The sequence below is a fragment of the Macaca mulatta genome, chromosome 20, assembly GCF_049350105.2.
Source record: "Macaca mulatta isolate MMU2019108-1 chromosome 20, T2T-MMU8v2.0, whole genome shotgun sequence".
In the NCBI taxonomy this organism is placed as follows: Eukaryota; Metazoa; Chordata; class Mammalia; order Primates; family Cercopithecidae; genus Macaca; species Macaca mulatta.
The window spans coordinates 4663585-4687318 of NC_133425.1; the positions used below are offsets into that span (position 1 = coordinate 4663585).

General features: G+C 49.3%; 1 protein-coding gene and 1 long non-coding RNA gene across 19 annotated transcripts in view; one reads left to right on the plus strand and one right to left on the minus strand.

The window, feature by feature from the left end:
- Positions 1-23734, plus strand: part of NAA60 (N-alpha-acetyltransferase 60, NatF catalytic subunit) — a 42070-nt gene that overhangs the window by 3367 nt on the left and 14969 nt on the right. For 6 of the 18 annotated variants that reach the window (XR_001441604.3, XR_013410860.1, XR_001441603.3 and 3 more), the window contains exons 2-3: positions 436-574; positions 1425-1494. The gene's annotated coding sequence lies outside the window, so the exon portion shown is untranslated. 18 annotated transcript variants of the gene reach the window in all.
- On the minus strand, positions 3476-4785 carry LOC144337866 (uncharacterized). The gene is made up of 3 exons (XR_013411498.1): positions 4701-4785; positions 4235-4351; positions 3476-3490 (listed from the first exon to the last, which is right to left on the minus strand). It is a non-coding gene; the product is annotated as an uncharacterized LOC144337866 (long non-coding RNA).

The window sequence follows — 23734 nt, forward strand, 5'->3', positions numbered from 1 at the left end:
GGACAGCGTTTCCCCATATTGGCCAGGCTGGTCTCGAACTCCTGACCTCATGATCTGCCCACCTTGGCCTCTGAAAGTGCTGGGATCACAGGCGTGAGCCCCTGCCCCTGGTTACTTTTTCCCTAGTGATTTTTTTATGATGATGCAGCTATATATTGAAATGGAAAGGTACTCGTTTGGGGGAGTAAAATTGGTTATGAAACAAAAATAATAACAAAGTCGCTTTTGAAGACTATTAAAATGTTAGTGGTAGTTATATTTTTAATTTTTATGGGTACATGGTAGGTGTATATATTTATGTGGTACATGAAATGTTTTGATGCAGGCATGCAATGCGTAATCACTTCAAGGTAAATGGGGTATCTTCCCTGGCGATGTTTAACATGATTTCCAGAATGAATTGCTCACTATGTTTGGTGTGTTTTCCATTCCCAGGTGGTACTGCCTTTTAAGGTCTATTACCTAAACATAAATATGGCTCTGGTTCTTATGGCCTTTACTGTATCCTTCATGAGAAGTTGATACTGATCCGAAATTGACACAGAGCCTTCTCACCTACACCAAGGGAGTCTAGGTAAGCAAGATTATCTTTATCCCAAATTCAGCAAGAGGTTTTCTTATTGGTGTTCAGAATGCTTGATTGAGCAGTTAGAAAACTGTTGCTACCTAGTCTCCAGTCTTATCAAGGAAACAATGGCTGCAACTCATGCCTGCAAGAACAAGAGGCTCACACAGTTTTGAAATTAGTGCAACTTCTAGCTGGATGGGAATCTTTTTAGTTTCATTTAGCCTTGACTTGAAACTAATAGGAGTCTTAAAATGAGAAAAAGGCTCAGGCTCTAAATGTACCTTTGACATGTTAATTCTGTTACCAAAAACTAGCTTTGCTCTGTATTAACTCCAGCAGAATTGTTTTTCAGTCACTGAGGCCAGAGGTGCTTCCAGAGAAATGTTCCTCACCTACTGATCCTGAATAATTATTGTTACTAGAAGCTGCAACCAAAGACTCCTGGAGGGTAGTAAGAGGTACAGAGAATGCAGGTTAGATACAGTGAGGACAGAGAAGAAATAATGGGTTGGAGGCTGGGTGTGGTCACTCACACCTATAATTCCAGCTACTCTAGAGGCTGAAGCAAGAGAATCACTTGAGTCCAGGAGTTCAAGGCTGCAGTGAGCTGGCATTGTGCCACTGCACTCCAGCTTGGATGACAGAGCAAGACTTTGTCAAAAAAAAAAAAAAAAAAAAAGATGGGTTGCTTTGTAGTTTAGAGAACTACCTGTTTAGATAGTTATTATTTCCCCAAAAGGGCCCATCAGATTGAAATTCTGAGATCCAGGGTTTGTCTGACACTCACTAGCCTATGAGTTGTAGAGATGGGATGGCCAGGAGTGAAGTGATGGCCTTGTGTCTTTCTCCCCTGCAGCATACAGAACGGCTGTACCTGGAAGAAGGAAGTGCGGAGCCAGCCTGAGTTGGGAGTAGAGCTCCAGAGAGTGAGTCAAAGCCCTCTGTGTCCTGCTATGAATGATGCCCTCATAGTCAGAGGAAGCCTACTTAAGTGAAATCTATTTTTGACTTGTCAAGTTTAAATATTTTCTTAATTTTTAGTACTGAACAATAGAAGGCATCTAGTGAAACAAATGCTTTCACTTTCTTGCTAGGAGGGTAAATAAGTATATTCTTGCATTAGGTACACAAGGATACAGTACAAGTATGCTAGCCTCTCTCAACTATAAACAAGTAAACAAGATTTGGTTTAAGCATCAGTCTCTTGTGAGTCCGACTGGTAAGCCCAGTCTCAGGGCACATTGACAATGTTAGTGGAGAACGAGACTCTCCCAGTGTGCTGCCCTGACCCCCCCGAGATTGGTCTGTGTAGCCATGTGGTGGTCATCCTGTACCACTTCTGGTTTGGTTCTAATCAAAGGAAGCAGTATCATCTTTAGTGATCCGTCTTATACACTTGCATCATTTTGTACCAAAGGAGAATTTCTTTTGTTCAAAATTTATTTTTCATTATCTACTCATAAAGAAGGAACCAAAGGGCTGGGCGCAGTGGCTCATGCCTGTAATCCCAGCACTTTTAGGAGGTGAGGCAGGCAGATCACTTGAGGTCAGGAGTTCAAGACCAGCCTGCCCAACATGTTGAAACCCCATCTCTACTAAAAAACACAAAAATTTAACCAGGCGTGGTGGTGCCTGACTGTAGTCCCAGCTACTCGGGAGGCTAAGGCAGAAGAATTGCTTGAACCCAGGAGGTGGAGGTTGCAGTGAGCCAAGATCATGCCACTGCACTCCAGCCTGGGTGACAGAGTGAGACTCCATCTGATATGGTTTGGCTGTGTCCACACCCAGATCTCACCTTGAATTCCCATGTGTTATGGGAGGGACCTGGTGGGAGGTAATTGAACCATGGGGCAGGTCTTACCCGTGCTGTTCTTGTGATAGTGAATAAGTCTCACGAGATCCATTGGTTTTTAAAAAGGGGAGTTTCCCTGCACAAGCTCTCTTTTGTCTGCCACCATGTGAGACGTGCCTTTTACCTTCCACCATAATTGTGAGGCCTCCTCAGCCACGTGGAACTGTTAAGTCCATTAAACCTTTTTTTTGGTAAATTGCCCAGTGTCAGGTATGTCTTTGTCAGCAGTGTGAAAATGGACTAGTACATCATCTCAAAAAAAAAAAGGAAACAAAGAAGAATTTATTTGGAAGCAAAATATTTGGCATCCAGGGTTTTGATCCATGCATACATTAATAAACCCTTCAGAACCATGAGTTGGGATAATTCACTGTCCCTCATGTCAGTCTCATGGAACTTTGCGCTTTTCTGGGAGTGCTCCCAGGGTGGTCTCGAGGCCTCTCAGGCAGAGCAGAGGCTGGTCAGCAAGCGACAGGGCTTGCCATAAAGTGGTTTGTTCATGATTTGTTTCTAGGACCCTGGGAAAAATGTTTTCAGGGTCTGCCTGAAAAGGCTGCTTTTGGAAACTCGTGGATTTCTTCCTGGGTGAATCAGGAAAGTTGTGATCCTGCCGGGTGCGGTGGCTCATGCCTGTAATCCCAGCACTTTGGGAGGCCGAGGCGGGCGGATCAAGAGGTCAGGAGATCGAGACCATCCTGGCTAACATGGTGAAACCCTGTCTCTACTAAAAATACAAACAATTAGCTGGGCGTGGTGGTGAGCGCCTGCAGTCCCAGCTACTCGGGAGGCTGAGGCAGGAGAATGGCGTGAACCCAGGAGGCGGAGCTTGCAGTGAACCAGGATTGCGCCACTGCACTCCAGCCTGGGCAACGGAGCGAGACTCCATATCAAAAAAAAAAAAAAAGAAGAAGAAAAGTTGTGATCCAAGGGAAAGCATACGGGTTTTAATGATGAACCAGTTTGCTCCTTTGTTTCCTGGCTTTCATTCTTCATGGCATGTGCTCAGGGCGGCCACTGGAGAGAAGCATCATTCTGTATGGTACAGAGGCCTTGGGTGGGTGTTTCATCATCTGTAAAATGAGGACAACAATACTGAACTTTAGCGCCATTGTAAATCAGAATATACAGTACAAGCATTGTAAGGTAGAAGTAAATTAGAACATACAGGAGGGATTATAACTCAGTGTTTAGCGTATAGCAGACACTTAGTAAATAATGCATTAACTCTGTTCCATTCTAGAAGCTCCATTGTTGTTTGTACAAAACACCTCTCTTGCAGTGCTTATCAGATCGTCTTGTAATCACATAATTCCTCAAAGGCAGGATGTTGTGTAATCATATATTTCCTTGGTCACCGTTTGTACCCAGAATGGGGAACGAAGAAATGAAAAGAATCCAGTATCTAAGCTCAGCCTCCATTTCACTTGCACTTGCCTTTTTTTTATGAAAATACAGTACTTGTCAGTGTAAATAATCTCTCTGAATGGATACCAGGAAAATGGTGAGATGAATTAGCTGGAGAACTTGGATACTGAGTTGGAGGGAGGGAAACTTATTTTTCACCAATGTATCCTTTTGTTCTGCTTTAAAATAATTTACCACAGGCATGCATTACTTATAAAAATGTTTAGTGTCAGAAAACCCCCCAAGTTAAACCAAAACCAAAATATGTTTAGATACATCTGTAACACTCATTATAAAAGATGACATATAAATGACTCAAAAATAGAAAAGGCGATCGAACTTACTGAGAAATGTGCATTAAAACAATGAGCTCTTTTTCACTTAGATTGCAGAAAGGTAAAGAATAATACCTGGCCAGGTGTGGTGGCTCATGCCTGTAATCCTAGCACTTTGGGAGGCCAAGGTGAGTAGATCATCTGAGCTCAGGAGTTGGAGACCAGCCTGGGCAGCATGGCAAAACCTTGTCTCTACAAAAAATACAAAAACTAGTGAGGCTTGGTGGCAGGCACCCGTAGTCCCAGCTACTCAGGCGGCTAAGGCAGCCGAATCACTTGAGCCTAGGAGGCAAAAATTGCAATGAGCTGAGACCACGCCACTTCACTCCAACCTGGGGGACAGAGCAAGACCCTGTCTCAAAAAAAAAAAGAATACTTGGCTGAGCATGGTGGCTTATACCAGTAATCCCAGAATCCCAGCACTTTGGGAGGTGAGGTGATCAGATCACTTGCACCAGGAGTTCGAGACCAGCCTGGGCAACATAGTGAGACTCTGTCTCTAGAAAAAAATAAAAAATTAGCCGGGTGTGGTGGTGCATACCTGTAGTCCCAGCTACTGGGGAGGCTGAGGTGGCAGGATCACTTGAGACCGGGAGGTTGACGCTGCAGTGAGCCGTGATCACGCCACTGCACTTCAACTTGGATGACAGAGTGCGACCTTGTCTCCAAAAAATTAAAAAAGACTAATCCCCTATGTTGGTGCGGCTGTGGGCCATTTGCCCTGCTGTAGTGGGTGTAGAGTCTTCACACTCTTGGCATGAGAATAAATTGGTAAAACGTTCTGGCAGGCAGTCTAGAGTTTGTTTCCAAAGTTAAATTTGGTTAATTAAAAATAATTTTACTTGTGCCTGTAATCTTAGCACTTTGGGAGGCTGAGGTGGGCAGACTGCCTGAGCTCAGGCGTTCGAGACCAGCCCGGGTAACATGGTGAAACCCTGTCTCTACTAAAAATACAAAAAATTAACCGGGCCTGGTGGCAGGCGCCTGTAATCCCAGCTACTCGGGAGGCTTAGGCACGAGAATCACTTGAGCCCAGGAGGCAGAAGTGGCAGTGAGCCAAGATCGTGTCACTGCACTCCAGCCTGGGGGGCAGAGCAAGACCCTGTCTCAAAAAAAAAAAAAAAAAAAAAAGAATGCTTGGTTGAGCATGGTGGCTCACACCAGTAATCCCAGCACTTTGGGAGGTGAAGTGATCAGATCACTTGCACCAGGAGTTTGAGACCAGCGTGGGCAACATAGTGAGACTCTGTCTCTACAAAAAATAAAAAATTAGCCAGGTATGGTGGTGTGTGCCTGTAATCCCAGCTACTGGGGAGGCTGAGGTGGCAGGATCACTTGAGACCAGGAGGTCAACGCTGCAGTGAGCCGTGATCATGTCACTGCACTCCAACTTGGGTGATAGAGTGAGACCTTGTCTCCAAAAAATTAAAAAAGACTAATCCCCTATGTTGGTGCGGCTGTGGGCCATTTGCCCTGCTATAGTGGGTGTAGAGTCTTCACACTCTTGGTATGAGAATAAATTGGTAAAACATTCTGGCAGGCAGTCTAGGGTTTGTTTCCAAAGTTAAATGTGGTTAATTAAAAATAATTTTACTCATGCCTGTAATCTTAGCACTTTGGGAGGCTGAGGTGGGCAGATTGCCTGAGCTCAGGCGTTCGAGACCAGCCTGCGCAACATGATGAAACCCTGTCTCTACTAAAAATACAAAAAATTAGCTGGGCATGGTGGCATGCACCTGTAGTCACAGCTACTGGTTAGGCTGGGGCAAGAGAATCGCTTGAATCTGGGAGGCATAGGCTGCATTGAGCCAAGATCCACTGCACTCCATCCTGGGCAACAGAGCGAGACTCTGTCTCCAATAATGAAATAATAACAATGCAAAAACAATTTTTTTGAGACAGAATTTTTCTCTTGTTTCCCAGGCTGGAGTGCAATGGCATGATCTCAGCTCACCACAATCTCCGTCTTCTGAGTTCAAATGATTCTTCTGCCTCAGTCTCCCAGGTAGCTGGGATTACAGGCCCACACTACCACGCCTGGCTAATTTTGTATTTTTAGTAGAGACGGGGTTTCTCCATGTTGGTCAGGCTGGTCTTGAACTCCCAACCTCAGGTGATCCGCCTGCCTCAGCCTCCCAAAGTGCTGGGATTACAGGTGTGAGCCACTGCACCCAGCCAATAATAATTTGAACCAACATTCTAGGAATTTTCCCTAAGGAAATAATCAGAACATATGCAGATTTGTGTACAAGATTGTAAATTGCAATATTGTTTTTGACCTGAATGTGTAGGTTTCAGTGGGGAAACCTGGTCCTCTCCTCCTGCTCCAACCCCAGTCCATCTGCTTACTACCTTTCCCAAATAGAGCTTGAGTAGGGCCATTGGTGGTCAGGATCCAGAACAGGGTATGGGTTTGGGGGAGGTGGTGGTTGGAATCACCTGGGGTTGGATACTGGATTTAGTTCCTCTGTGGGTAAATGAGAGCCTGGGGATTGTGGGGAAGAGGCCTAGGGTGAAAATTAAAATGCCTTAATTTCAGGAGCAGTCTTGGCCTCGGAGATTCATGGGACTTCAGAGAGGAAGGGTAGAAGCTGACCATGTAGATGGTAGGTTGCTGCTCTCCCTGGGCCAGAGGAGCCTGCTTGCCTCCCTGTCTCCAAGGCTGAAAGAGGGTTGTGCAGCTGAGGATGTAGGAATTGAGGATACAGGTGAGTGCCACGGCCTGGCAGCCTGGTATGTGGCTGTACTACAGGAGTCTGCTGGCTTCCCACCACTGGGAGTGCCTTTAGGTGTCTCTGCTAGACCCATGGCCAGAGGGTGAAAGGAGGCATGAGTAAGTAGGCAAGAGAAAAGCGATAATATGCTGAAAGAGGCCTTAGAGCCAGAGGGAGAAGGAGCAGACAGACTCTCATAAATAGGGGGTTCTGGTGAAACAACTTCTGCAAGAGATTCAATTATAGCAAAACTTTCTGGAACCAAAAAGCTTAAAAAAAAAAAAAAAAGAAAGAAACTCAGAAGTTTAATAGATAAACTGAAGGAGAGAATGGTCAGCACAAATGGAGTAGCCTGTTAGATCGAGTGGAAGAAACACTCAAACATAGCAAAAAGAGAAAGGAGAGAGAGAGAGGAACCAGGAAAGCAAAGAGATGGAGGACCAATCGGCCCTAAAGTCGGTGGTGATCAGCCCATTCCTGAGCCATCCCTGTGACCCGTAGATGCCCCTCTGCTTGACTTGCTTAGGCAGGGGTCCTCTGAACTCATCACTGAGCCAAGGGAGAATGGGATGACCTTAATGGGTTAGAACACTTAGGGATCACACTGGAACAAGGGGTAGAGTCGGTGCTACAAACACACAGAGAAAGGGTGGAATTTTTTTAGGGTACAAATACCCTTGAATATCTCCTGTAGTAACACATGGTGCCTAACTGAATGAACTGTTGTGAAGATAAAGAGATCTTACATAACATGTTTAACACAATGCCTCACACATAAGCTGTGGAGAAATAGTTATTTTCTCATTTGTGTTTTAAAAGAGTATTTTTTTCTTTTCTGAGGCAGAGCGTCACTCTGTCACCCAGGCTGGAGTGCAGTGGTGCAATCTCGGCTCACTGCAACCTCAGCCTCGTGGATTCAAGCCATTCTCATGTCTCAGACTCCCGAATAGCTAGGATTACAGGCATGTACCACCATGCTCAGCTAATTTTTATTTTATTTTATTTTATTATTTTTAGTAGAGACAGGGTTTCACCGTGTTGGCCAGGCTGGTCTGCTGGTCTCGAACTCTTGACCTCAAGTGATCCACCCACGTCAGCCTCCCAAAGTGCTGGGATTACAGGCGTGAGCCACTGTGCCCGGCACCAAGTGTTTGGTTTTTTTGTTTTGTTTTGTTTTGTTTTGAGATGGAGTCTTGCTCTGTCCCAGGCTGGAGTGCAGTGGCGCGATCTTGGCTCATTGCAACCTCCATCTCCTGAGTTCAAGCGATTCCCCCACCTCAGCCTCTGGAGTAGCTGGGATTACAGGCACGCACCACCATGCGCAGCTAATTTTTGTATTTTTAGTAGCGACGGGGTTTCACCGTGTTGGCCAGGATGGTCTTTATCTCTTGACCTCATGATCCACCCGCCTTGGCCTCCCAAAGTGCTGGGATTACAGGCTTGAGCCACGATGCCCAGCCAAGACTCCAATCTTATAACCAGTTCTCTTCAAATTGGATTCTGGAAGGCTTGGAGTTGAAATATACAGCCCAGGCTGGTCGTGGTGGCTCACGTCAGTAATCCCAGTATTTTAGGAGGCCCAGGCGGGCACAACACTTGAGGCAAGGGGTTCAAGACCAGCCTGGGCAACATAATGACATTCCCATCCCTACAAAAAAAAAACAAAACTGTTTTTTAATTAGCCAGGCATGATGGTTCACACCTGTAGTCTCAGCTACTTAGGAGACTAAGGTGGAGGCCAGGAGTTCAAGGTTGCAGTGAGCTGAGATGGCGCCCCAGCCTGGGAGACAGAGCGAGACCCTGTCTCAACAACAAAAACTTTGCGTTAGATCTTGCATTATAGAACCCCTGCAACCGGAGAGCAGCTGAGGTTGCCTGTTTTACGCAGGGACAGCCCTAAACTGCCTTCCGTCAGAATCGGACGGCTGAGATGTCAGTGTCGTCGCGGGGTGGTGCTGCCCGCTGGCCCAGGGTGGTCGGCCGGGAGCCAGCCTCGTGCACCTGCTTTCGGTTTGCCAGGCGCGGCGCTGCAGGCCCTCGCAAGCTTCGGATGCGCCTGCCAGGGCCTGTGCTGGGGGTCACTCGGAAGCCGCGCCACCGGCGTCCGCACACGTTAGGCCGATGGACCCAGGGGTCTGGCCGGCCATGTCTCGGCGACCCCCCGGAGCGCGGGACAGGGAAGGAGCCGGCCCTCGCCAGTGCCCCGCAGACGGCATCCTGGGGCTGGCTTCGCACGGGGCCTGCCCGCTCCCAAGATGGCGGCGGCGGCGGCCTCACGGGGCGGGGCCACGTGGGGGCGGTGGCCAATGGGCTTCCGGGGCTGCGCTGCCGGCCGGGAGCGGGAGGCGGAAGTGCCGCGGGCTGCAGCCTGCATCCCGGCTGCGGCCCCTGCCGGTTACATAACTCGTCGCGGGCTCCGCGCGGCCCCACTTCCCGGCTCCCTGCGCCTCCAGGATGCGCTGAGCCCTACGAAACCCTCAGCGGCCGCCGGCTCCCCCCACGAGGTGAGGCGGCGGGGGTCGGCTGTCGGGGCTCGGACCTGCGGCGGGGCGCCGAAGGGGGCGGGGTAGGCGGGGAGGCCGCGCTGGGGTCAAGGGGGCCAGCGTCCCCCGGGAACGAGCGCGCCCACACCGTCGGCGCACAGCCCGCCCGGGAGCCGGTTTCGAGGACGGCGGCGGGGAGTGGACGCTGGCCAGGGACGAGGGGTGAGGAGGTCGCGGCTCTCAATGCTGGGTGGGAGTCGGGCCTTCTGCCTGGGGGTTGCGTCAGTGCCGGACCCCGAGACGAGTGGTCGTGACAATTTGCAACTAGAGGGTGGCCCTCATGGGTACCCTGTGGGGTCTCGCGCGAGGTGAAGAGTCAGGCCATTTCAGTCGGTCAGCGATTTGCGCCTTCGACCCGCTCCCGCCTGGCCTGATCCGGGCCTGTTTTGGTACTTGTTGCACCGATTGGAGTTATTTGCGACTTGTTTGCCCTCCTCTGAACTCCTGAAAGCCAGGGGCTCCGTCTAGGTCTCCCCCTAGTCTTACTCTCCCAGCTTTCTGTGTTCAAATTCTTTACGTTCCTGGCCTTTTACAGACCGGCCCTATAGAATCCACACCCCGGTGTCCGACTTTCTTCCCCAGATTGGGTACTTCCCAGGGTGTAGAGGGAATCTGTAGCTTTTGTGGTTTGTCCTGCTGGAAAAATCTGGGGGGAAGTGGTGGGCCTTCTCTGGACGACCACCCCACAAATCTGTGTGCCCAAGCGGAGACAGGACCCAGGGTCTGGACATCAGGCAAGGGGTACTCTGCAGTAAACGTGGACATTGCCCGTTTTGTGGGTGTGTTTTTACTCTGCCAAGTCGTTGAGCCGTACACTTTTGTGTCACTCATTTGTCTTGAAAGAAAAGGTTAACAGCCCAGCAGAGTAGTTTGCTTTGGTATCTGGTAGGTATCCGGTAGTTAATCCGAGTGCCAGAACCAGAGAGAACATTGCCGTTTACAGATGTTTGCCTTTTACCAGGTCACTGAAGGCATAAAACCCCTAGTTAATGCTTAACTGAGTGCACCATGAAAGTCATGTGACTCCAAAGGTCATCTCTAGAAATGCGGCAGTCCGTGTAGCCCTGTGATGTAGAAATTCTGATATATGGGTCAGTGTTCACAGGCAGGGAGTGGGGGGGTCTTCAACATCATTGAATTAAAAAGGATCTGATGCAAAAACAAATAAATACACACATATCAGTGAACTGCTTTAAGCTCGGTTAGAGAAGATGACCTTAAAGACCAGAAGAAACTCAAGGGAGACTGCAATGTGAGTCCCAGTTATCTTTCCAAACACACAGGTTCATCACAGCATTGAAGGCTGGTCTTCATCTCCCTTCTTGTAGGATTTTCTACAGTAATGTGCAGAGTTGCCCTTGGAGAATGGGGCAGGCATGATTGGGCTGTGTTTTGCTGGAGTTTCATCTCACTGAGCTTGCAGACGCACTGGGTTTCTGTGACAATGGTTTAAACTGAAAGTAGCAAAGTCAAGGCATGGTCTGGTGTCAGCAGGCCAGAATAAAACACACAGACAACTTTTTACAAGGTCTGTGTACGTCCTATCTTTAGCCTCTCCTGGTTGTAACTTGAAGTGACTTTGTCGCCCTGTTTGTTTTGACCAGGCCCACTCTGGGACAGTATGGAGAGTATCTTTAGATGTGACTTGTCTGGGTTGCTTAGCAACGGCATGCTTCTGACTAGAATGGAAGAAAGTTCCTGGGCGTGAGGAGATTTAAGGGATAAAAGATACACCTAAAAGGAGACCAGGAGGGGTCGGGCCCTGTCATTGCTAACTGGGTGCTTGTAACTGGAGACTGGGTGTACCTGTTAGCAGCGGTGGTTAGACCAGGTGGACACAGAATCCAGAATGGTCGCATTGCAGCCACGGGGAACCGACAGATGCAGAAAAGAGTCTTCTCTGAGTTAGGGCAGTGCATGGCTTTGCTTGCTTCCCTGCCCTCTGAGTGAGGGCAATGCATGGCCTTGCTCTGCTGAAATAGCCCGGAAGTCCCTTGTGCTTGGTGACAGCTCTCACCTGAATAGAAAGCTGGCTGCTTATCAGACACTGTTTCCTTAAATGGCAGCTCCTCCACATCTGCGTCATCTCCATTATCTCCCCTATCCATCTCTTTGTGGAAGGAATCCACAAAGCCCTCATGGCTTTTTGTTTGTTTTTGTGTTTTGTTGTTGTTGTTTGGAGACAGATTATCATTCCAGCCCAGGCTGGAATGCAGTGGCGCAATCTTGGCTACTGCAACCTCCACCTCCCGAGCTCAAGCGATTCTCCTGCCTCAGCCTCCTGAGTAGCTGGGATTGCAGGCATATGCCACCACACCTAGCTAATTTTTTTGTATTTTTGGTGGAGACGGGGTTTTGCCATGTTTGCCAGGCTGGTCTTGAACTCCTGACCTCAGGTGATCCGCTGCCTCAACCTCCCAAAGTTCTGGGATTACAGGCGTGAGAGCCACCGCATCCAGCCTGCCCTCATGGCTTTTACACCTCTTTTCCTGGTTTGCAGAAAGCAAGGCTGGGGTGTGGACCCTGCATCGAAGCAGGTTCTGCTTATGTCCATGTGAAGTGCTTTCAAGTAAAATGCTGATCTGCAAAAAGATGCTGGAAGTCCTGGGTCTCTTTCTGGCTAAATTTAAATGCCGAATTTGATTCAGCAGATAGTTGTGAGTGCCTTGAAGTGCAAAGAATGATCCAGGGTCAGGACTCCTTCCCTACATATCATTATTTTGATATGTATGTATGTACATATGTTTAGAGACGGAGTCTTGCTATGTTGCCCAGGCTGGTCTCAAATTCCTGGCCTCAAGCCATCCTCCATCCTCAGCTTCCTCAGTCATTGGGGTTACAGGAGTGAGACAGTTTGCCAGGCTCTGTATCATTCTTTTTAGCATGACCTCTGATAGGAGGCTGGCAGGACAGTTCAGGGCTTATCTGAAGCCCACACATCTTACACTGCTGATTAAAGAGAGACGTGTGTTTGAAAACCAAACGGGCGTGTAATGGGATTAACATTCTGCTGTGAACACTAAGGCGTTTGCATAGTGCTTGTGGGAGTGATAGGAAGGGAGTCTGAACTGGGGTAGCCCGGGCATTCTGCAGGAAGTGGTTTGGGGTCGTTGTCAACAGTGAATGGTGCTTAATGGAGCCAGAGTGCCCCACTCCGGAGGTGGGCAGAGAGGTGCCAGTCACCCCAAAGTGGCCACAGGTCTAAGCTGAGATGGTCAGATAGAGGGAAGCAAACAAGGGCCACTCCCTAGTCCCACCTTGTCAGTAACTTGGACGGGATTCTCAGCCAGGGAGAAGCCATCGTGAGGACTGGCTGTGAGTGCGACGGCTTAGAGATGTTCCAGTGTCTCTTCAAGTTATGAGTGAAATTATTATCCATTTTGCCCTAAAATGGACTCTTAAACCCCCATACACTTAGAATAGCATGTATTTTGTGCTTTGAAGCCAGAAATAAACATTCTAAACGCAGAATTAAAGTTGCAATGAAGAGGAGGTGGTTGTGGACAGACATGCAGAACAAATGTTTGAGAAATATTCCCTTTGCTTCCACAGAAAGACAAAGGTATTTTCTCATCTTTGACAAACCATGTTAAAAAAATATTCTTGGCCAGGTACAGGGGCTCAGTACTTTGGGAGGCCAAGTGGATGGATCACTTGAGCTCACAAGTTCGAGAGCAGCCTGGGCGACGTACCAAAACTCCATCTCTAAAAAAATACAGAAATCAACCAGGCGTGGTGGTGCACACCTGTCATCTCAGCTGCTTGGGAAGCTAAGGTGGGAGAATGGCTTGAACCCAGGAGGTGGAGGTTGCAGTGAGTTGAGATGGTGCCACTGCACTCCAGCCTGAGTGATAGAGCCAGACCTTATATACCCGCCCCAAAAAAAACCTTTCAGTGTTTTTTGTGGTGTAGTTATTGTTATTAAAAAGCAGACAGTGAGGCCGGGCGCGGTGGCTCAAGCCTGTAATCCCAGCACTTTGGGAGGCCGAGACGGGCGGATCACAAGGTCAGGAGATTGAGACCATCCTGGCTAACATGGTGAAACCCCGTCTCTACTAAAAATACAAAAAAACTAGCCGGGCGAGGTGGCGGGCGCCTGTAGTCCCAGCTACTCGGGAGGCTGAGGCAGGAGAATGGCGTAAACCCGGGAGGCGGAGCTTGCAGTGAGCTGAGATCCGGCCACTGCACTCCAGCCTGGGCGACAGAGCGAGACTCCGTCTCAAAAAAAAAAAAAAAAAAAAAAAAAAAGCAGACAGTGTTTCTCTTTTTTTGTTTAGTGTATTCCTGAAATAGGGTCGATTTGGCCAGCAAAGTATTGACATTGGGACCCATCTTGAAAATACCTACTGAAGAAAGCAATTTCATTTTATAAAATAGTAGGTGGGTAATTTTCCCTTAGGTACCAAAAAGGGTTCTTTTCTGGAAAATGTTAATGCAACAATATTTCCCTCATTCCCTTGGCGTTCACGGGTGTTCTATTGAATGCTTTTCCAAACTTACTTCTTTCTAGAAGATAGCTCGTTCTGACTCCTGTTGTAAACTGTTCAGAGATTCTTCTTTCTAGAGTCTGTTACATTCAGAATGTCTTGCTAGTCTGCCACTTGCTGCCCTTCTCTTTCTACTTAGTTTCAGATTACTTTGCATCTCCTGTGGCCTCCCATTTTTAACCTTTTCATTGATGTGTATACACACAGAAAAGTGCGCTGCTTGACCAGTTGACATGGCGTGAACATAACCTGTACACCCCCAACGCCAGAAGACACATGGGCCCCTTACTAGGCAAGCCCTTCTCCTATTAAGAAAGGCTTTTTCTTGTTGGAAGCACAAGAAACCACTAGTAGTAATTATACTAGGGATGGGGTGCATGCAGGATTCTGAATTTTTGCTTTGTGTTGCACATGAATTCTTACTTTACTATGAACATGGGTTACTTTGACAAATTTAAAGGCTTGAAAGGACTCCCCTTTCTCAAGAAAAGGAAAATGCATTTTTTATATATTTTTTTTGAAATGGTTGTCTTAAAATTTCTAAATATTTTTTAAAATTGGATTTTATATAGCCACGCAAATTGTTCTTCAGTGGTTACGTAGGAATACTTTAAAGTATTTTTGCAAGGCTGCTTGGCCTCCCTGTCCCCAGCCTCCTCTTTGTTTCTTTGCGACTTTGACTCTGTGTTTAGAACATTTATTTCCAGGATGAGTGCATAAAATGCCATGTTACTCCAAGGCACAGAGTTTCAGAGTCAACGCTGAGTCTATTTTAGGGCAAAATGGGTAATTCTACTCATAATTTGAAAACACACTATTAAATACACTAGTTGTTGCTAACTAAAAACAGCCTGTGAGGTTATTTTAATATAAAATTGCAAGCTGAGCCTGGGCACAGTGGCTCACACCTATAATCCTAGCACTTTGGGAGGCCGAGGTGGGTGGATTTCTTGAACTCAGGAGTTGCAGACCAGCCTGGCCAGCATGGTGAAACCCCGTCTCTACAAAAAATACAAAAATTACCCAGGTGTAGTAACTCAGTGTCTGTACTGTCAGCTACTTGGGGGGCTGAGGTAGGAGGATTACTTGAGCCCAGGAGGTGGAGGTTGCAGTGAGCCAAGATCATGCCACTGCACTCCAGCCTGAGCGACAGAGTGAGACCCTGTTTTTTTTTTTTTTTTGTAAATGCAAGCTGGACCGGATGCGGTGGCTGAGACCTGTAATCCCAGCTACTTGGGAGGCTAAGGTGGGAGGATCCTTTGAGCCTAGAGATCCTTGGAGACCAGCCTGGACAACATAGGGAGACCCAGTCTCTATTTTAAAAAAAAAAAAAAAAAGAAAAGGAATTCAACCTAGACTTGGTAGCATGTGCCTGTAATCCTAGCTCTTTGGGAGGCTGAGGTTGAAGGATCCCTTGAACCCTGAAGTTCAAGACCAGCTGGGGCAACATAATGAGATCCTGTGTCTTAGAAAAAAAAATCCGTATGTATGTTCATAATTTTCACATACAACATCTTCACTTTTTCTGATAATAAAAACAACCCAAGGTTATTGCAAAAAAAGATCCAATAATACAGAAACAAGTGATACAGAATGGAACCGTCTGCCGCAATTGCTGAGGCAGATTCAGGCAGAAATTTAGATTACTTTTATTTTATTTTATTTATTTTTCTTTTTTTTGCGACAGAGTCTCACTCTGTCGCCCAGGCTGGAGTGCAGTGGTGAAGTCTCGGCTCACTGCAACCTCCACCTCGGTTCAAACGATTCTCCTGCCTCAGCCTCCCAAGTAGCTGGGATTACAGCCACCATGCCTGGCTAATTTTTGCATTTTTAGTAGAGATGGGGTTTTACCATGTTGGCCAGGCTAGTCTCGAACTCCTGATCTGAAGTGATCTGCTGGCCTCGGCCTCCCAGAGTGCTGGGATTACAGGCATGAGCCACCATGCCTGACTAATTTTTGTATTTTTTAGTAGAGATAGGGTTTCACCATGTTGGCCAGGCTGGTCTCAAACTCCTGAGCTCAAGTGATCCACCTACCTCAGCCTCCCAAAGTGCTGGGGTTACAGGCGTGAGCCACCACGCCCAGCTAGATTACTTTTTTTTTTTTTTTTGAGACAGAGTCTCGCTCTGTCGCCCAGGCTGGAGTGCAGTGGCCGGATCTCAGCTCACTGCAAGCTCCGCCTCCCGGGTTTATGCCATTCTGCTGCCTCAGCCTCCCGAGTAGCTGGGACTACAGGCGCCCGCCACCTCGCCCGGCTAGTTTTTTGTATTTTTTAGTAGAGATGGGGTTTCACCGTGTTAGCCAGGATGGTCTTGATCTTGTGACCTCGTGATCCGCCCGTCTGGGCCTCCGAAAGTGCTGGGATTACAGGCTTGAGCCACCGCACCCGGCCTAGATTAATTTTAAAATATCATTTTAGTCATAAAAGTTAGACTCAGTCAGATGATAGTTCATACCAATACCAAATTTGACCAACTTTTATATTTGATAGTTACTTGATTCCAGAGGATCTTAAGTGCAAACCCAGAGAAGCAGAGAGTAAAAAGCAAAAAGGCAACAAAACCTAGCAGATTGGCCAGGCGCGGTGGCTCAAGCCTGTAATCCCAGCACTTTGGGAGGCCGAGACGGGCGGATCACAAGGTCAGGAGATCGAGACCATCCTGGCTAACACCGTGAAACCCCGTCTCTACTAAAAATACAAAAACTAGCCGGGCGAGGTGGCGGGCGCCTGTAGTCCCAGCTACTCCGGAGGCTGAGGCAGGAGAATGGCCTAAACCCGGGAGGCGGAGCTTGCAGTGAGCTGAGATCCGGGCACTGCACTCCAGCCCGGGCTACAGAGCAAGACTCCGTCTCAAAAAAAAAAAAAAAAAACAAAAAACAAAACCTAGCAGATGGTGATGGAAAGTGAAGAAGCCAGGGAGGGGCAAGCGGGCATAGAAGGTGCTCTGAAACCCGACCCTCTCTTGCTGGGCTTTTTCCTTTTAAACCGAGGAGCTGCCATGTCCTTCTCGCCCGCTGCTTCCTAGGCAGTACAGAGGGTTTCCTGTAGCCTTAAGTTCTCTGTCCGAGAACAGACAAGTTCTTGGTTGAGTCTTAGACAGGGTCCAGTCTTGGGTGTTAGTCAAGAATGCTATTCAAGTAAATACGTTTTACTATCATTTGATTCCCATCTGCCCCCAAACCTAGTATTATTTACAGGTAGTTTTGTTGTTGTTTTGTTTTTAAACCAAACAGGTTGACTGACTCACTCAGTCTGAGTTAGGAAGTATATTCCAGGCACAACCTCTCAGGCAGTTGCCTGCCAAGATCCCAGCTGAAAGCATCACTGGGACAAAGGTGCTGCTCTGGCAGCCACCCTGTTGGCTCCATCCAGCCCACACCTCAATTGTCTCGAGCTGCTCTTTCAGTGGGAATGTGAGATCTGGGAGCAGACGCTCATCTGCACCCCCATTTTCTATTCCAGAAAAAGGAAACTTGTCCGAAGCAAGAGGGAGGCAGCCACGGGGTCCCGTCTTGGCACCACATCTGGTCCCCTGTTTAGCGTTCTCTCCTTCTCTTGGGTCATGTTCTTGTCTCTGTTCTTCATCATCCCCTCTTCGTCCTTGTCATCTCCGCTTCTGACACTGACCCAGTGGGGCCACAAAAAGTGAGCGCCCTTCCTACTGCCCTCCCCGCCGGCCACAATCCAGCCCTGGCCTAAGAGCAGGGAAGGTGCTGTCCCCCAGGCTGCAGACGGAGGTTAGTACAGCAACCACAGACGGCTTGTGTGTCTTGGGTGCAGTTTCCAGGAGGATGCAGAGGGATGGATCCCTGCCTTCTTCCATGTGACCCCTGTGGTGGGGGAGCATCCCTGCTCAGCCCGGGGGTGGCTCTTTTCGTGTTTGCCATGAGATTCCTCTAGCAAAAGCAGTGGGTTTTGTGAGTATTTAGGTAATGGTGCCAGAAAGCACCACTACACCCTGGTACGTCCCCCCCATGTAATCAGAGAGTCTGACTCTGCTCACTGCTGAGACCCCAATACCCAGGATAGGGCCTGAATTTTCAATGCAATTTCGATAAATTAACGACTGAATGGATTCTCAGTTTGAAACGTAAGGCGTGACAGAACGTTCCACCCAGGGAAGATTGAGTCGGACCCGGGACCTTACCAGAACACCTGTGGCTGTTGCTGTTGTTAACTGAGGTGTAATTAACATGCAGCCAAATGCATAGCTTCACCCGGCAGATCCATGCATTTTGACAACTGCGAAACGAGACGTAGCACATCGCCATCGCGCTTCTCAGCTCCCCCTTCACCACTCTGGGTGCCAGCACCAGCGATTTGTTTGGCCAGTTCCATAGTGTCGTAAACACAGAATCCTCCAGTGTCACTCGTCTGCCCTTGAAGAGACGTGCATCGAGTTGTATGCGACCACTCTGCGGGCTCCCCTCGGCACATGATGGTCTTCAGAGAGAGGCTGTTTGGAAATAGAGTGGTGGGTGTTTGCTTCTTGTCACCCGGTAAATGATTCATTCTCCTGCTACTCTGACGCTTTGGAAGAAGCCCGGGCTGCTGAGGAGATGGCTTGCTCTCCTGTGGGCAGCGGCTCATTTGAGAAACAAGCCATGCGCAGTGTCAGCTGCTGACATCCTCCACGTTTAGCTCTTGAGCCCATTTCACTGATGTGCAAGACAGTGGCCTATATCTGTCACTGGTGTGTTTTTCCTTTTCTCCCCTGCTCCACCCCAAAGACCAGGAGCATGGAGTTCATGAGCGTTGGATTTTTCAAGCTAGTAAACCTTGCAGCTGCCAGTGGTGGTTAATTCTTGTGGTGTGGACAAGCACATGCTAATCTCCCTTGAGCTTCTCTTGAGCAGAAGCCTGGTGTGCTAACGAGCAGAACTGGGGTGGTGCTTTGAGAGGAAAAGGGGGAAGGTGGCCTGAGAGGGAGATCTACTGAGATGCAAGCTGCTTGGAGTTTGGGGCGAGGATTCCTGGAGGGCCTCTGGATTTTGCAGAGGGGCAGCTGTTGGTGCACCTTCACCAGCGTGCTAGGGCAGAAAGTGGGGTGAGTGAGGAATAAGTGTTTAAAGGGCAGAGTAAAGCAGAAAGGTGGCAGTAGGTGTTGAGCTGTGAGTGGTTCCATAGCCTGGAAAGGAGGTGGCAGGGAGGCCTGCCCAAGATGGGTGCCTGCAGGGTGCGGACAGCCTGTCAGAGGGGAGTTTGTGCAAAAGAGGAGATTGAAAATGTCAGACAGTGGGTGCTAGGGCCTGAGAGAAAGGGCCTGAGGAGCCAGACCAGGGGTTGGGGGCGGCCTTTAGAAGCAGCATCTCGTGCAGCCTTCCCAGCGACCCTGAGGGAGGTGGGAGAATCTTCAGGCTACAGCTGAGAAGCTGAAGCATGTGGCGGGAGAGCCGTCTCAGAACACCTGAGATCCCTGCAGGGTCTGGGAGCATGTTGGGGTCTCAGAGTGCAGGTAGGGACTGGCAGGGCGGAGCTGTGAGCGAGAAGGAAGAGAAGGGAGGGCAGGGCAGCATGGCCATGGCGAGCTGAACCCTGGGGGTCTGCTCCTGAAGTCGTGGGCAGAGGCCAGGGCACCTCTCAAGCCATTAAGAGAGTGGCCTTTCCAAGCGCAGTGTGACTCGTTGGTCTTGAAGCAGTGCCATCGAAGGAGGAGGAGGCCCCCGTGGACTTGGGGCGTTAGGACAGGGACTGCCAAGGAGAGAGGGCACTGGGAAACAGGGTTGTTTTTGGCTTTCTTACCTGGGGTGCAAGTGGAGCACCCTGTGGGCATCATGAGGGTGTCAGGAATTTCCTTCTGGTAACTGAAACGCAGTCCATTCTGTGTTCCCCAGATTCTGAATTTTCAGCACCTGACAGTGGCAGGGGAGGGCAGACACACCTGTGGGTGCTGGAGACACCTTGGCGGCCCTTACTCTGGTTTCACACCGTAGCCCCCTATGGGCTGAGCACATGGGCTCCTGGGCAGTTGTTACCGATGGAACGTATCCAGGTTCTTGGCATCTTGAACAAAGAATTGGACAAAACAGCACAAACAAAGCAAGAAAAGGATGAAGCAACAAAAGCAGAGATTTATTGAAATCTAAAGTACACTCTATAGGGTGGGAGCAGGCCCTGGTTACAGAATTTTCTGGGGTTTAAATACCCTCTAGAGGTTTCCCGTTGGTTATTTGGTGCATGGCCTATGTAAATGAAAGTGACCTAGGCCGGGCGCGGTGGCTCAAGCCTGTAATCCCAGCACTTTGGGAGGCCGAGGCGGGCGGATCACAAGGTCAGGAGATCGAGACCACAGTGAAACCCCGTCTCTACTAAAAATACAAAAAATTAGCCGGGCGCGGTGGCGGGCGCCTGTAGTCCCAGCTACTCAGGAGGCTGAGGCAGGAGAATAGCGGGAACCCAGGAGGCGGAGCTTGCAGTGAGCCGAGATCGCGCCACTGCACTCCAGCCTGGGCAACAGCGTGAGACTCCGTCTCAAAAAAAAAAAAAAAAAAAAAAGAAAGTGACCTGTGATCAGTCTGATTGGTTGAGGAAAGCAGCCAACCAGAGGCTGAAGTGAAAAAACAAAGTTACACTCCTATGCAAATACACACTTGACCGGAGACCAGCTTGATTGGTTGCAGGAAGAGACCAATCAGAGGTACTTTCAGTTATTTATCTGCCTCCTCGAAAAGCAGGGAGTGTGAAGGGAGTAGTCTCTGGTCCTTTTGTTACTCGGAGATGGAAAGTTGGAGTTTTTCTTTGGATTTAGTTCTAAGAAGTCAGCATGAATTGGCCTTAGGTTCCCTGCCTCCAGATCCTATTCTCCTGCCTCGCAGTGATGTTGGTCAGGGGCTCAGCTTGGCTCTGCCAGTCCAGACACCAGCCCCTTCCAGCTACTGCCAGTCCTCGGAGGAAAGCAGTCTCAGGACAGCATCCAAAGAGTCATTTCCATGTAAAAGAAAGATGAGGTCTGCAGGCAGCTCAGGAGCAGGGAGTTGGGGGAAGCAGAGAAGGCATGAGGGCTGAGGCACAAGCACGGCTTTTGTTTGGGTTGAGCAGGATCAGTGCCTCCCTCCTTGCATCGTGTCGCTCACCACCTCCCGAAGGCGGAGAACTGTGATGCAGACGCAGGAGGCCAGCCAGGGGAGATTTCTCACTGCAGGCATGAGCCTTTGAAACTCCAGATTCTAACTTAAAAATTCAAGAGAGTGGCCGGGCTCAGTGGCTCATGCCTGTAATCCCAGCACTTTGGGAGGCCAAGGCAGGTGGATCACGAGGTTAGGAGATCGAGACCATCCTGGCCAATATTGGCCTGAGAAGGCCAACAACCTTGTCTCCACTAAAAATATAAAAATTAGCTGAGGTGGCACGTGCCTGTAATCCCAGCTACTTGGGAGGCTGAGGCATGAGAATCACTTAAACCCAGGAGGCAGAAGTTGCAGTGAGCCAAGCAGCCTGGGCAAGAGAGCCAGACTCCGTCTCAAAAAAAAAAAAAAAAAAAAATTCAAGAGAGCTTCCCATTCTCCCATGCGGTACTTCCCTGCTTGTTGTAGTAGAGACACGTCCTGTGCCTTTTTAGGAACATGTTCTGAAAGATGGCTTGGGCAACTGCAACTTTAGTGCTCCTATCCCCCCAGCACTGCCTGAGTACTCATCCTGTTTGGAGGGCTCAGAGCAGAGAGCACCTGCCTGGCGGGGCCTCTCTCTTGACCCTGCCTTGCTGCCCCGCACAGCACTGCCCGAGTACGCATCCTGTTTGGAGAGCAGAGAGCACCTGCCTGGTGGGGCTTCACTCTGGCTTCACCCTGCTTCTCCCTGTTCTCAGCACTCTTGTCCCTGTGTCCTCCGGGTGGCCTGCAGACAATGGAAGATGAGTTCTTAGTAGAAGGTTCTAGGTGGGCACATGAGGGGAGACAGGAAAGCTGTGGGAAGAGGGAGCAACGGCAGGACAGGGGCCAGTGGGGATGGGGGGCCGCTGGCCCTGCCTTTGGATCATCTCTGACTTGATCAGCATGAACCCCTAGCTCTAGAGAGAGGCTGATGGGCCAGGGCACATGTCGGTCCCCCTCACTGCCTCCATAGCAGTGGACCTACGGCTGCCCTCTTTGACCCCATCTCTTCCTTTCATGGGCACACAGGCGACCTGAGTCTCTCTTTCATGCACCTTCCTGCCTCTTCTCCTCTGCCCGTCAGTTGGGCTGAGACACATGAGGTGCTGTAATGCGTGCTGCATTTGGTCCTGACTTAAGTGTGATGTGTTTCGATTTTTAAATCAAGGAGTCTAAAGAACTGGCCTCCAGAAGCACAGAAGCACTTTTAGTAGGGATTTGAGAATCCGCAGATCGTTGTATATCTTGGAGCCCAGTGTTTTTCTTGAAAGTCAAACTGGAAACAGATGAGGATACTGGGGGAAATGTGCAGTCCCAGGACATGAGAAATGCAAGCTCATTATGAATCTGTCTTTAGTACCAAGCCACAATACAGAGATTTGTGAAAATCTTCAAAAATCAATTTGACTGAAGCTTAAGATATCCACGTACAATGCACTGCACCGGTTTTCAGTGTACAGTTCAGTGAGCTTTGATGTCTGTGTAGCCACCACCACCACAATCAAGATCTGGAACGTTGGCCGGGCCCAGTGGCTCACGCCTGTAATCCCAGCACTTTGGGAGGCCGAGGCGGGCGGATCACAAGGTCAGGAGATCGAGACCATCCTGTCCAACACAGTGAAACCCCGTCTCTACTAAAAATACAAAAATTAGCCAGGCATGGTGGTGGGCGCCTGTAGTCCCAGCTACTCTGGAGGCTGAGGCAGGAGAATGGCGTGAACCCGGGAGGCGGAGCTTGCAGTGAGCCGAGATTGTGCCAGTCCACTCCAGCCTGGGCGACAGAGCGAGACTCCCTCCGTCTCAAAAGACAAAAAAAAAATTTTTTTAAAGATCTGGAACGTTTTCATCCCCTCAGGAAGTCATCCCTGCCCCAGGCAACCAGGGAGGTCAAGGCCTTGTCAACCCACTTCCTGGACCCAGCTCTCAGGCAGGTCTGTCTGTGGCCTCCAGACCTGGGCTGGTTTCACAGGTTGCATGTGCTCATCCTGCCCTGTCCAGTGAGAGCTGAGCAGGTGTTTTTTTCAGAGCCAGCTGGCCCCACAGGAGCTCAGAAACCTGGGCGGCTGGGCCTATGGGCTCTGGAGCTCTGCCCAGGGTGGCCAGGTAGGCGACCTTTTCCCCGTGCTGGTTCCTGTAGCAAGGAGGAGGCCATGTGCTGTGGCCCTTGTGTCAGGAGCTGTCTCTGGAAAGGCTGAATTGAGGAACCCGCCTCGGCCTCTGCCTTCGATTTTGTAGGGTTATAGTGGCTTTGTCTCAGAGGTTCAAAGTGTGGGTAAGTGGTTTCTGGATTTGCCGGTTTTCTTAGCCCTGAGGGGAAAAGGGCGGGAGCCTGCCCTCAGCTGGCTTCCTAAAAACACAGTACCTGTGCTTGAGTTATACGCCCACCCGGTGTCCTGTCGCATTTTGAGACCTCAGTGGAGTGTGCAGGCCCTGAGTAGTATCCCCCCACTGACAGTGAACCAGGTGCTTTCCCCCTGCAGTTCCAGTGTGTGTCAGTGCCAGCCATGTGCCCAGGACCCACTGTTCCCAGGGATACAGGGTCACACAGCCCATGGTGGCAGCTGCGGCACACAGCGCTGCTTTCCAGAGCTCTCAGTGTAGACACCAGAGGCCTTTCATTCAGTCACCTGGAAAACCCACAGTCCACATTGGAAACCCAGTCTTTCTGGAATGAGAAATTTGGGCGTTTTGTTTTTGTTTTTTTATGATTTTTTCTTTTGTTTGTTTGTTTTGTTTGTTTT